General features: G+C 39.7%; 1 protein-coding gene across 1 annotated transcript in view; it reads left to right on the top strand.

Moving 5' to 3' along the window:
- The first annotated feature begins 351 nt into the window (after positions 1-351).
- LOC129724109 (ankyrin repeat domain-containing protein 50) overlaps positions 352-14,474 on the top strand; it is a 28,903-nt gene continuing 14,780 nt past the window's right edge. The window contains exon 1 of the mRNA XM_055678747.1: positions 352-1,425. The gene's annotated coding sequence lies outside the window, so the exon portion shown is untranslated. The remainder of the gene's footprint in view (positions 1,426-14,474) is intronic.

Here is a 14,474-nt window from a genome sequence, read left to right as displayed (position 1 = left end):
AGAAAAAAAGTTTATCAACGACGTTTTAGTATTTTTTATTTAAATACACAATATCATTCGATTCCGGTAGTTATTGGAATTCTGATTAATTTAAACTAAACTATCAGTGTTAAATTGGAAAATTAAACACAACGCAGTAAAAAAGTGTTAAACTAACTCAAGATTTATTCTATTCTCTAAATAATTTTTGATTGCATCTCGGAAAACTTTCAAGCGGACTGCATTGCCTGACCCCTTGCATGATTTGCGTATATACACATTTTGTGGATCGTTTGTTGCGTGGAAGTTTTATGCTGAAAGGCGAATTTTGACAGTTTTAGCGAATATGCGCCTGTCGTACGTATATGGTATATGACGTCTGGCTTTGGCTCCTGGAAGAAACACTGAATGGTTTGGCTGATTTGTTCCGTATTCGATTAGCAAGTTTTGATCGAGTCGCGATGGTCGGTCGACGGAGTGCGAAGAGGAGTCTCTAGTGTAGGGTGAAAATTTTCATGACAGCATTATAACCAGTGCCTGTGGCGTGAAGAAAGGCAAGTGCTGTCACCTATTCTGCTTATTTTGGAAGAAAATGTAAACTTCTCCAGTGGATTTACGTTGTTTCTGTATACCAGTGATGTAATACAAAAGTCGGCTACAAAATAGTGCGGAAACATTATTGATTAAATGGTGATATGAGAAAAAAATGGTTGGCTTCGAGTTAGATGATTACTTGCGTCAAGTGTGGTTCCCGCAGGAGCACCGTTTCGCCCTTTGCAAAGCCCTCAAGATAATAGCTTGCGCGAATGGGACGAAATCAATTTCGGAAAGCAAGAAAAAGTTGCAACGAAAAGAAATGGGTGTGTGTATTTAAGTTCACCAAGATGTACGTCGGCGTTGGCTAGTGAAGTGTGATTATTTTGATTGTGGAAACAGCTTAGATTTCACACTTATTCTAGAAAGGGTAACAGTGAAAGATAACTCGCTCTAATTTTAAAGATGAAAGTTGGCTGGTGAAAAAAAAAGAACTGTAAACGAATATGATAGTTATCTACTATGGCAAGTATAATTTCTGAAGAATAATGATGCCTAGTAGGTGTGCGAACGAATTATGAAACAAGAGTGGAGGATGCAAAAAATCATACACTTGTGCCGATGTTGTTTGCCAACCAGCTCATAAGTAGGAAGCGGTCGCAGCTATTCGAATGATTGTTCATTCTGTGAGACATGCATCTACCGCTAAATTATATAAATTAGCGTCATCGTAAAGTTCGGGACGCTCCCACACGAACTTGCAGTTCTCCAGCGTAAATCACGTTCAACTGTGCTCCAGCTCACATTTGGTATAAGCAACCACACGCGTTGAACAACCGAATCACAATCTGCCCGTCACACGTTCCGGATGAGCTGCATTTGGACTAGTTCATATTTGTAAGCTAGAAGCAGGTAAGGAATACTAATAAAATCTCTTCATCGCTAACTAACGAAGAGATCGTCCTATTTCCAACAGTCAAAGCGATATTTATTACTAGATCGGATATGCTGCCACATTTGCACGGTATGCAGTGTGAATAGAGACAAAAATCGATAAGTCTACGTCATTCAGGCATTCTAAAAGGGATGGAAAAGGGCTTTCATTGAATTGGGATACGTGGTTTACCTCTCGAATCTTTCGAGCGATTGCCAAGTACTGGAAACGAGCTTAATTCTTGTTTGATGAATATATGCTATGTGCTTAAATGGATCCTCCCATATTTTTGGTAGCATGAAGAAAATTTAATGTTTACCAACTTCGGATATATTTTTTTATTTTGAGAAGAAGATCCATTTGGAAAGCAGGAAAAAGAGATTCTTCATTTTAAGCCTTCTGAAAGGTCAAATTGCCTTACAATGCCATTCACAAATTATTATAAACCGAAACTAATTACTTACAAGTTTTCTATAGGGTTTGTAAAAGCAGCTATTCTGACTATTTACAAGACGACAATTCGCAAACAACAAAGAATTCACTCAATGGACTTTCTTCCTTTCCAACAGTTCATCAACAGCTTTGTCTACTGATAAGAACGGCTGGAAGAAGGCTGCGTCGCACCATCGTATCGTTCCTATCTGCTTGATGGTTTTGTTGGTTCTCGAAGTTGGGCCAGGCAACTGGTTTGTTCGCAGACAGATATGCAGCAAGTCGAAAAAAATCGATTTACCCAGTCCATTTCGCCAGCAGCAGCTAATGCCGCAGTAACAGTCACATACGATCCTTATGTGAATGCATGTATCTATAAATCATTTATGTGATAAGTGTACTCGAACGAAAAGAAAAAATGACCTTCGAAGCCAACCCTGAAAAATTGTTAGGTATGCGTTGTTCGTTTTGTATTTGTTTTATTTTCGCCGAAACGAAAATTGTTATCTTGAATTCCTGTATGAAGTTGGAAAAAACTTTTTAGCTTATTTTTGATGAGCTGGTATCCTCAAGGTTACGGAGCCCGCTTGACAAGCGAGTTCAAATCTCAATAGAAATCCGGTCTTTTGATGTCATAGGGACTTTTGAGCATTTTAGGTATATTCTTAAGCTCTCGGGCCATCCCCTCACTTTGACCTTTTCCCAACACTGAAAAAAAAGTCAGAGCGACACACAGTTGAATGAAAAAAAAAAAGCAAATACACCTCTCCAGGCACGATAATTATCGATACTTACCAGAAATAACTAGCGAGGTTCGGTAAAGAAGAATAGTACTAAGCATAGAGGGAAGGTTAAAAGTATACAAAATCCGTCACTTACAGTTTTCTCACCGTTGTGATAAAATGCAAAGGTAAACTCGATCACGATCGACAAAAACGATTTGTTACACTTCCTTCCATTCTTTCCCTAGCCGATCGTAAAGACGTAGCCGGCGCTGTCATCGATCTATACAAAATCAGAAGCTACTGAGTTGTGTCTTGGTAAATAACTCACAAATAGCCATCTTGCGTGGTTCTTTGTGCAACTTCACCAACTCAGTTCCGGGGAGTAAAACAATCTTTACTGTTGCGGCAATTTTGGGAAATGCTGTTTGGAGGGTTTATTTGTTTATTTGTAATAGCCATTAAAAAGCTTGATCTATTTAATATTTGATCGTGCAAATTGGGACATATATTCGTAAAAAAAAACGTTGCAAAAATCTTGAGATATCATTTTGCCTTTATTCGGATGCATTCACGCACTTTACGTTTTATACTGCTGATCATCTTCTGCACAGTGGAACCGTCAATGCGATCCGCCATTTTCTTCCAACATCTATGTAAATCAGATGTTTTTTATCGTTCTGCCACTTTTCTTGAACTTGTTCTTGATTATCGCCCAATATTTTGCAATTGGACGAAAATCTGGGCAATTTGGTAGGTTGAAAACTTTTTCGATGATTCGATCAATTCCACTCTCCTCGTACCAATCCATGACTTCTCGGCTGTAGTGGTAGTGGCAGCTGACCAAGTCAAGCCAGAACTTCACCAGATTGTCATGTGATTGAATGAACGGCAAAATCCGCTTCTGGAGGCACAGTTCCTTGTACACCTGGCCAATCATGGTTGATCCTGTAATGAAAACCTTGTTTTTTTTTGCCACAGCTCAGATCCCCTGCCACACCATCAGCTTCCGAGCGAACTTGTCAGCAAACATGAGTTCAAACCGCTTGGACACATAGAATTTTTGTCCTGGGAGCTGTGCGAAATCCATTTTTACATATGTCTCATCGTTCACTAAAATGCAGCCGTCGAATTTGGTCAAGACTTTCGCATACAGCAGCCTAGCGCGGCGTTTCGCAACGAGATTCTACTTGAAGGTTTTGTTGGGGTGATTGCTGGCGTGGAACGACTGCAGGCCTTCACGCCGACAGATTCGTCGAACAGTGCTGTACAGTGCCGAGAACTTCTTAGCCAAAATCGCAATCCTCGAACTGCTCTGCTGACTTTCAATCGTAGCTGCTTGTCAATCGTTCCACTTCTGCGGTTGCTGTGATCAGCGCGACCCGGCGTTAGAGTTTCATTGAATCGTTTCATCACGCTGTTTACGGTTGATTTGGGGAATTTGAGGCATTTCGCAATTTTTGCACCTGATCACGTCGGATTTTCAACGTGAGTGTGCAAAATTTTTTCACGTCTCTCACGCTTCATCGTCGAAAACTTTAGATTCACTGAATCGAATTTGATGAAACCTTCGCCACTATGTAAACAAACCTTTCTCAGAAGGGAACATCCATTGATGACGTAGCATTTAAGGGGGCGAGTGAGGGGGGGGGGGGGTTGCAGTTTTAAATAAACATAAAAAGCTACGTAATTTCTGAATGTTCCCTAACTGCGCTGTCATTGGTTTCTCGCAACCGCCACTAGAGGCGCCACAGTAACTAGAAAGCTGCGACCACAAATTAGGTGGATCCTACTTTAATCAAATCAATTTTAATCATAAATTATTAATTGAGATAATCAATAACTGACTTTCTCGATAAGTTGTTTTGTTTTTTATTTGAAGGGTGAGCCCCCAATTTCCAAACAAAACATCATTTCAAGCCACCCTTATGTACATCCTTACTAGGCAACTAGACCTCAAATGTGACACAAGTTCATAACAATTGGTCCAGCTCTATCTACGAAAAAGAAGAAGATAGTAAGCGTAATATACACGGGTTTATTTCATCAATTTCAAAATAGGCCATTACTTGAAAATAGCAGACGTCCACATTTGCGGTGTTTCAATAACCCGTTGCTATATGCCAAAGACCTAATCTAACAGCACTGACGATATTCATATGTGATTCTACAGCACCAATCCCCTTGTAAATACTCTATTAATATTCTTGCGTAAGCAGGGGCATTGCTTCCATATTAGACCTTAACATGAGCATCGCTAAATATGACAACAAACATGGCGCAAGTTTGCTTTCTTATTTTCATTCTCACATCTTCACCTACACATTTAAATATTCTCGAAAATAAAAAAGGGCCACTACCGCCAATTTTCTTCATATGGAATCTTTCACCCATGTTGAAATGAGGTCACAGTGTTAAAAGGGTGCCATCAAGAGCAACATGATCTGCTCTGTATCTTTCTCGCCTTCGTGACAGGTCAACAAGAACACATTTCGAGCCGTCAACCTGGCTCTGGATGGATGCATCTGGCGGTGATTTGAACTGCGCCAGCACAAACGAAATCCTCAAAGTCGATCGAAATTTGATTGCTAAATTGGCTGAACAACGATTCCGAAAATCAATTGCAGTCATTTAAATCTAACGAGACGCAATTTCGATAGTTCACTGCACTTGAACGATTTGTGCTTGGTAAATGAATCATGGCTTAAGTTGGACATCGTTCAAATTAGCATATGCCCACTGTATTCGTCACGATATCGGATAACATGAATTGTATGCTCAACGGTGACAAAACTAAACCGAGCCAGTTTAGCACAAGTGGAAGCCAGAAGCATGACACGATTCCTGCCGCCTGGCAGTCGTTCATTTTAATGCCTTGCTTCCGTCCGTTGGCGCTCATCACCGCCCGCGTCGGTTTCTTGTCACCCCTCGTGCAGTCTATAAAAACGACAGCCAACACGACGTTGCCATCCGACGCGCTGCCCGATCGGTCCGGTTGCTTGTTTTTGTTCCAGCTGTGATTGAAAAAAATTTAAGGCCGGCTTAGTGTGAACAATACGCTATCCAAATATTTTGAGCAGACCAACTAATTTGTGAAAACTTACACAACAAAGAGTAACGTCATCGAACGTGTAAATACAGCCAGCAAAATTCCGTCTAATATTTCATATGGATCAAGTAGGTACAACTGATTTTAATTTGCCAATGAAAACCGGCCTCCGATAAAACTGCGTAAATGGTGCACCCTAATTAGTTTCTCAGTGAGCACTTCTGTCCATTCTATAGTCCGAGCAGTAGATTAATCTGCCGACTAAAAAGATGATGAACACAGCTTTCATCGCGTACTTTCAATTTCCGATAAGCACTCGAGTGGATTTCTCCGGGCCAAGTACCATCGGGCGGATATTGTTAGTCAAAGTAGGAACGACGCCGGCCTCAGTCAGTTGCTTTTTTTCTTGACTCCATTGGAGCCGCAATCACGGTTCGGTTATGTGTCTGTCTGTGGTATGAATCAAGAAGCGGAGAGTTAAATGCCAGCCACACATTTTCGCTGCATCGTCCACTGACGATGCATTGCACCTTTAAGCACACAACCTATATGACGAGATGCTAATGAGCTGAACGATAATTATCGCATCCTACTATCGACTATCAGGTGTAGCAGAAGATTCATGCCAAGTGTATTATAGAGAGAAATGCCGAAAGAACCAACTTTTTCCTAACAAGAGTCGTTAGTTATCACGTTGTAGCTTCGCTAAAACATGTATTAAGAAACAATAGATTGCTCTTCACTCTCGATTGTTTCTGCTTTGATTGTCCATGAACAAAATTTTGTTTTATCAAATTTAAAACTACGGAAGTAACAATTCAATATGAATTAATCCTGATCATGTTTTGGAGTAGTTCAATTAAAGCATTCAACATTTGATGCGGTTGATAGATTGTAAAACACTCTAACCAACTATTGTAGAAACACACAACACTGGCGAAGAAAATTCGTTAATGTTCATTGTTTGTCGAGTAGTAAAAAAAAAATCGCCAGTGTTACGTATGACTGTAGTGTGTGGTACAACCAATTACTAAACTACTAATTTACAACCACTTCTATTAACAAGATGTTATCAGAAAGAGAAAAATCACCCAACCTTGGAAGCTCTCACATAAGTGTAAAAGCCGAAAGCGTGATATCTCCTCTACTATGGTCTTTAATGGGTAATGATCTTCTCTTGCCAGCGGTCACCAGCGATCCTAAGTACACGAATTCGTCTGCCACCTCAAGCTCATCACCATCCACGTTGATCCGAGGTGGAAGGCTAACATTGTTCTTCTTGGAGCCTCTTCTCTCCATATACTTTGTTTTTGACGCATTGATCAGCAGTCCAATACGCATAGCTTTCGTTTTAGTGTGGTATTGGTTTCCTCCACCGTCGCAAAGTGTCGTGCTATGGTGTCGAAGTCATCAGCGAAGCTTTTAAGGTAAACTCGCTTCGGGAAAATCTTATCAATCGTATCGATGCTCGCTCTTCGTAAAACAGCTTCGAGGGCGATGTTAAAAAGCAAACAGGAAAGTCCATCACCTTGTCTCAATCCTCGGCAAGGGGAGCTCTCGAAGAGACTCGAGAGTGTCCATGAAACACGCACGTAACACATCACACGATTCATGGTAGCCTTGATCAGCCGCGTCAGTTTATTCTGGAAAATATCCTCGTTCTCGTGCATGATCTGCCATATCTGTCCGCGATCAACTGCATCATAGGCTACCTTGAATCCGATAAACACATTGTACTCACGACATTTTTGCAAAATCTTTTGGCTCGAAGATATGTGGTTCTTTGTTGTGCGGGCTCCCATGAAACCCGCCGAACCTCGTAGTTGAAGGTGTTAGACGTAATAGAAATTTGGAGAGTATTTTATAAGCAGCGTTGACGAGCATAATGCCACGATATTTGCAGCACTCCAGCTTGTCGCCCTTCTTATAGATGAGACACGACTCCCTCCATCCACTCTTCCGGCAATTTTTCCTTTTCTCAGATCTTGGGAATGACCCAGTGTAGTGCTCTAGCTGAATTTCGTGGAGGGTGCGGGCTGATACCCGGTCATCTACTGCTGGCACTCCCTGATCCGTTCCTCCAGTTCCGCTTCTGTTTGATGCATCGCCATTCAGATGTTCATCGAAGTGCTGCTTCCACCTGTCGACCATCTCGCTAGCCTTTACGGGATTAGTTAATCTTTTCGTAGAACTGTTGCGTATCCTTAGCAGTCAAAAATCACTTTTCCGACTTTTGTCCGCCTGAAATTCTGTTGTGCAATGGGTCAACTGTTTTTTTTCCAAGCTGAAGTTCAAGCAATTCTAGAATCATAGACATCACTTCAAACTTCAAACACTGGATTGTCCAAACCCACCACACCACTGCGTGTGTGTTTTGAGCGATGCCACGGAGAGTATTTTCATTGCCCTTCAGTGCTTATACAAAACGAAAACCCACAGTGTTTTAAATAAAACAGCCCTTCAGAAGCGTCGGCAAACACAGGCCCGAGTGTTCCCGACTTCGTGAGCCCTCGGGAACCCGCTTACTAACACGTGTTTTCTCAAACGCTTCATTTTTACAAAACTACATATGGAAAAATATTGCAGGTGGTTGTATGTAGACAGGTAACAAATTGAAAAGTGTTGCAATCAAGTACAGTAAAGGATAAATTTATTTTCACACGTTTTTCAAAATTGCCTTATCACAGCGATTTTTATCTGGTGGTTCACAAACCTTTTGTATGGTAAACAAAATAATAATCAATTATGGTGAAAGTATATAACATTAAACATAAACATAAAATTTAACACCTTCACGGTTTTTTATGCATTTTAGTCAAAATTGCGCTTCGATAAGAGATCTGGCAACTCTGACATGCGAAACCTAGTTGTCAAATTGGCGGTTTTTTCATCGCTTATCTCTCTCTCTCTCTCTCTCTCTCTCTCTCTCTGAGTATCTCTAATATTCCTGGATTCCAGTAGCGGTTTTGTTTGAAGGAAATATGAATTCGTCCAATGAATATTTTTTTTTGCTTTTTCAAGCACGGTAAATTACGTTTTTAGTAAACATAGAGATTTTTTTATGAAATAAAATAATATTACTGAAGTGAGTTGCGCTACAGACGTAGTAAAAAATATAAGAAATTGTTCTAAATTTTAAACCCGTTGACTATTTGCGAATATTTGCGACTTCATCACGTAAGTGCGTATCAAACTCATCTGATCAAAATGACGTCGAAAGTTAAGTTGAAAAAATATTGTTTTTGATAAGAAAAAACACTAGAAAAAAGAAATTATGCAAAACGTTATGATAGAAGTGATAAAAAAGAATGTTATCCAAACACTCTTGTAGAAATGTACAAATGTGTATTATAAAACACTCCATAATTGACTCTGAGGAATGATTCAAGCTTTTCCCCCAAAAGATATTTTTGAAGAAATAATAGTTTTATTAAAAGCGGAACCTTGACAACATGTGACAGCATAGACGACATACATGTCTGATTTCAAAATATTTTATGTTTTTATGCATATGCTTTTAAATGGTGTAAGAGTTTTTAAGGTTTGCTCCAAAATCGGTTTTTCTAAAAAAACCTAAATTAATCCACCTAGCGGTCAGACTCAGCCTTTCTCATTCAAACTTATTATTAGTAAAAATGAATTTACATGAATGCTTAAACCCAATAAAGGTATATTCACTCTTTGGGTTCTAAAATATTGATGTTGTTATTGAAGTATAAAATATGAAATTTGACGTAATGTTAGTGCTTAAGAAATAGCGAAATAAGAGAAATGACTCTTAATTTCGAACAATTTTGATCACGAGCGATACCAGGAACGTTCAAATAGTACGATACCACATCTTACTAGCCCGTTAATCTGATATCAATATTGTTCAAAACGGTTGTGTAGTTTCTAAGATAATGAAGTTTCGCGATTTTCACATTTCGATACATTACAGACAAACTTACAGTCTGATTACAGCAAAATTCAATAAGGTGTTATGAGGCAGCTAGACCTTTCATTTGACACTAATTTTCTGGAAATCGGTTCAACCATCTCAGAGAAAAGCGAGTGAGTTTATGTAGTCTTCGGAATATGTTTCTTTTCATAGCTGGATTCAAGCATGGAAATTTTCACTCACTAGCAATATTTCATGCAAATGTGTTCTTTGATTTATCAGGTATCGTTCAATTGTTTCCACTCGCGTACAAGTTTTCCATAGAAACGCTGCTGATTGTTTTTCGCTTCTAAGAGTTCCGAATACTATAGAAGAAGACTGAATGATTCAAACACGATAGTATTAATTGTATCCAAGTTCACTTGCATTCAACGGTATCGCGAGAATCTTTGAGATATTATCGCCAGTGATACAAAATTATGAATCCAAATGAACATCAGATTGCGTTTAACTGTTTGCCTACCGGAGCAAATAGGTATCATCAATGCTTACGGAAATGGTAGCATGGTGCATTAGCATGTGATATTTGAAATCACTAAGAATTATCGCGGTATATCACGGTGAAAGCACGACGTGAAGTATCCAAATTACGCCTGCAAGCAACCAACATTTGAAAGAATCGCTGCGATCTCTCGAGTGCAATCGTATACGATTCTTTCGTGAAACACTCGCTATATGTTGCTCGCTCCCCCTAAAGCAGGCAATACTGAAACAAAATCATCAAAGAAAGCTACCATATATTTCTTTGATATAAGTTGTCTCTTGCATGCGTGAGAATGTGTAACTTTCAATAACGATGGTTTACTGGGATTAAAAGCTTATGAATAGCAAGTTCAGAAATGATACCCGAATGATTGTTATGCAATACGATTTTTTCCATCCTTGGCTGGATTTCACATTTTTAAACATAACAGGAAAAGTAATAATCCGGTTGCAAAAAAAATCATAGGGTCTTGTGGGGCATCAAGACCTTCCATATTACACTGATTTTATTAAAATCGGCCCAGCCATCTCTGAGAAACATTAGTGAAATTAACCAGTCTCCAGAACACGTTTCATTCCATAACTTTTGAACCACAAGTTCAATCTTCATCAAATTCAAAAGTTAAGGGTTTTTTAGGTAGCCCGTTCATTTGAAATTAATTTTGTTCAAATCGGTTGTGTAGTATCTGAGATATTGATGTTAGGTGATTTTTACATTTTGATACATAACCTCTAAACTAAAAATCCGATTACAATGAGACTCAATAGGGTCTTATGGGGCAACTATACCTTTCATTTGCAATTAATTTTATTGAAATCGGTTCAACCATCTCTGAGAAAATCGAGTTAGATTAGGAGAGCGTTACACACACACATACACCCACATACAGAAAATGCTCAGCTCGTCGAACTGAGTCGAGTGATATACGACATTCGGCCCTTTTAAGCACTTTTATACCTTAAGTTTTTGCAGTGATTGCTATACCTTTCTAGGAGAAAGGCAAAAGAAATGACTTTTAATATCGAACAATTTCATCACGAGCGATACCGGGAACGTTCCAATAGTACGATACCACATTCAAATTATTTTGAGCCCATATATATCGATCAAAGCAGGTATAGCTTTAAATAGTCTTGAATTTCTTTTCGTTTCATAACTTTTGAACCACATATCAAGTTATAATGAAGTTAGTTATGCGTAAGTTTAAGAGATAACTCGTTCGTATGACACTTGTTATGTTAAATAAGTCGTGTAATCTTTGAGATAATAGACTTTCGTTGTTATTGCAATTTAATATATAACGGTTGCTTAAGTTCAATTATAATCGAATGAAATGGGAACGTATAGAGCAGCCGAATTATGAAACCACTTGTTCAATCATAATTTATCAGTTAACCCTCAACTAGCCCGTTCATCTAATATCAATATTGTTCAAAACGGTTGTGTAGTTTCTGAGATAATGATGTTTCGTGATTTTCACATTTCGATACATTACAGACGAAGTTACAGTTCGATTACAGTTAAATTCAATAGGGTGTTATGCGGCAGCTAGACCTTTCATTTGACACTAATTTTGTGGAAATCGGTTCAGCCATCTCAACGAAAAGTGAGTGAGTTTAAGTAGTCTTGTGAAATTTTACTTTTCATAGCAGGATTTCACATTTATAAACATAACAGGCAAAGTAAAAGTCCGATTGCAAAAAACTCAATAGGGTCTTATGGGGCAACTAGACCTTCCATTTAACACCGATTTTATGAAAATCGGTCCAGCCATCTCTGAGAAACATGAGTGAGATTAAACAGTCTCCAGAACACGTTTCTTTCCATAACTTCTGAACCACAAGTTCAAACTTCATAAAATTCAAAAGTTAAGGATTTTTTAGGTAGCCCGTTCATTTGAAATTAATTTTGTTCAAATCAGTTGCGTAGTTTCTGAGATATTGTTGTTTCGTGATTTTTACATTTTGATACATAACCTCTTAACTAGAAATCCGATTACAATAAAATTCAATAGGGTCTTGTGGGGCAAATAGACCTTTCATTTGCAATTAGTTTCATTGAAATCGGTCCAGCCATCTCTGAGAAAATCGAGTGAGATTGGGAGAGCGTTACATACACACACACATACATACACACACACACACACACACACACACACACACACACACACACACACACATACAGAAAATGCTCAGCTCGTCGAACTGAGTCGATTGATATACGAGATTCGACCCTCTGGAGCACTTTCATACCTTTGGTTTTCGCAGTGATTGCTATACCTTTCTAGGAGAAAGGCAAAAAAACCTCAATTAATCCACCTAGCGGTCAGACCCAGCCTTTCTCATTCAAACTTATTATTTGTAAAAATAGATTTACATGAACGCTTCAATCCGATAAAGGTATATTCACTCTTTGGGCTCTAAAATATTGATGTTGTAATTGAAGTATAAAATATGAAATTTGAAATCACTCTTAATTTCGTACAATTTAATCACGAGCGATACCAGGGTGGCCACCCAGCCGAGAAAACCGGGAGAACCGGGAAAAAACCTGGAATTGTTTGGACCCGGGAAAAACCGGGAAAACACCGGGAATATCATATTACAAGCTGGGGTGAGATTGTCAGCTATCTCATGGCGATCACTAAAATTTCTTGAATAAGTTTTCTCGAAAACTTGACCAAGAAAGACTGGTCTTCTGACCCGGAAGAGATGGCTGACAGGTCACGGGCTGGATGGCACAATCTCACCCCGGCTGCCAGTATATTCAACTCATTTCTCACAGTGCTTATATCAGTTTTGTTTTTATTCATCTTTCTCTTGGAAGCTAAGTTGACCACGGTAAGCTCCCAGGAAGTAGCTGTCAAACGGCTCGAATTTTGCCAAGAGCAAATGGTTCACAAAGATAATCTCGCGGGAACTGTAGTTGACAGATTTCGCCTAAAATACTCACAACTGTTGAGTATGCATTTGACGGAGACATTGCTGACTTCCTACCGCCGTAGCGAGAAACGCCTTGATACTTTCTGAAGAGATCTGGTAGCCGGTTTAGGCAAGAAACTTGCTAACTTGACCGTGTTTATTAAGGAGATTTTGATCCAGAGGTTGGTGTACGATGCAGTACAGGATGCCGGTGGTGAAGACGAAATTGATATCACCAAGTCGTTAATCCATTACGCTCGCATTTCACATAGCCGATATGTTGAATTGTTGAAGACAAAGAAGAAGGAGAATTCAGATCAAGATGAAGAAGCCAGAAAGAAAAACGCCACGGCCCGTGCTCTTGAAGCTAACGTGTTTAAGTGTAATGTGAAGTAATGTGTTTTAAGTGTTATGAGAATCTGTTTGGTCTAATTATATAAATTTTGTTTTGCAAGAAACTTGCAACATAATTCTTTTATATATTGAATCTTAGGTGGTTGATGTAAAAACGGTTCCTACAAACTTAATTTGGCCTAGGAGTCCCCGGTAATGAGTATTATATGCGTTGTTTATAAGTTTAAAAATTCTACGCCCTTGCGAGCGGCCTTCCGGCAGTTAACCGGAACATTCGCCATGGCGGACGAAAACATGCGTGCAGGCATGTTTTCGAGCTTTTTCTGTGTTTTTTTAATTAATTCCTCCTCCGTTTTCGCGACAAAATTGTTGGAATAGATCTTGCGCTTCAAGTTTGCCCAGAAATTCTCGATGGGACGCATCTGGGGAACGTTGGGCAGATTCGCCGACTTCGGTACCACATCGATATTTAGCCGCTCCATCTCCTCCAACGATCGCTTCGAGTAGTGGGTCGACGCCAAATCTGGCCAGAACACCGTGTCTTCGCCCTTATGGTATTTCTTGATAAACGACGCAACTTCTGGCAGGCACTTCGTACTATAAATTTCCCCGATCACGGCCAGCCCGGAGCAAAAGAAGAGCAACTTTGACATACCTTTCTCGCTGATTGTCAGCCACAGCCGCACCTTCTTGGGGAACTTGGCCTGTGAAATATACTTCACCTCGGTGCTCACTTTCTTCGTAGGGGAGGTAAAATACGGAGTGCCCTGCAAATCGTTGTCATCTAGGGTGAGATAGGTCTCGTCGTCCATCATCACTGCCGCATCGCGATTTGCCGGGGAAATCGACTTAACCATCTTATTCAACTGCTGTCGCTGCGTCATTGCCTGCAGCTCCGAGACTAGCACCAGTGGACGGGACTGCCGCTTTCTGACATGTTTGTCCATGTTCTCCAGATACTTTTTCACTGTTTTTCAGCATGCACCAACCTCCCGGCCAAGTGCACGCAGCGATTTAGCCACTTTTCCCTCGGTCTTCCTCTTCAGAATCCTTCGAAGCTTCTTGTCGTTCAGGGTCGTTGGCCGTCCGGAACTGGGCTTTCTTTCGATGCTTTGATCGTTGTCC

Source organism: Wyeomyia smithii, chromosome 1, assembly GCF_029784165.1.
Source record: "Wyeomyia smithii strain HCP4-BCI-WySm-NY-G18 chromosome 1, ASM2978416v1, whole genome shotgun sequence".
In the NCBI taxonomy this organism is placed as follows: domain Eukaryota; kingdom Metazoa; phylum Arthropoda; class Insecta; order Diptera; family Culicidae; genus Wyeomyia; species Wyeomyia smithii.
Note: the sequence above shows the minus strand (reverse complement) of the source record. Positions and strands in the feature narration are given on the sequence as shown.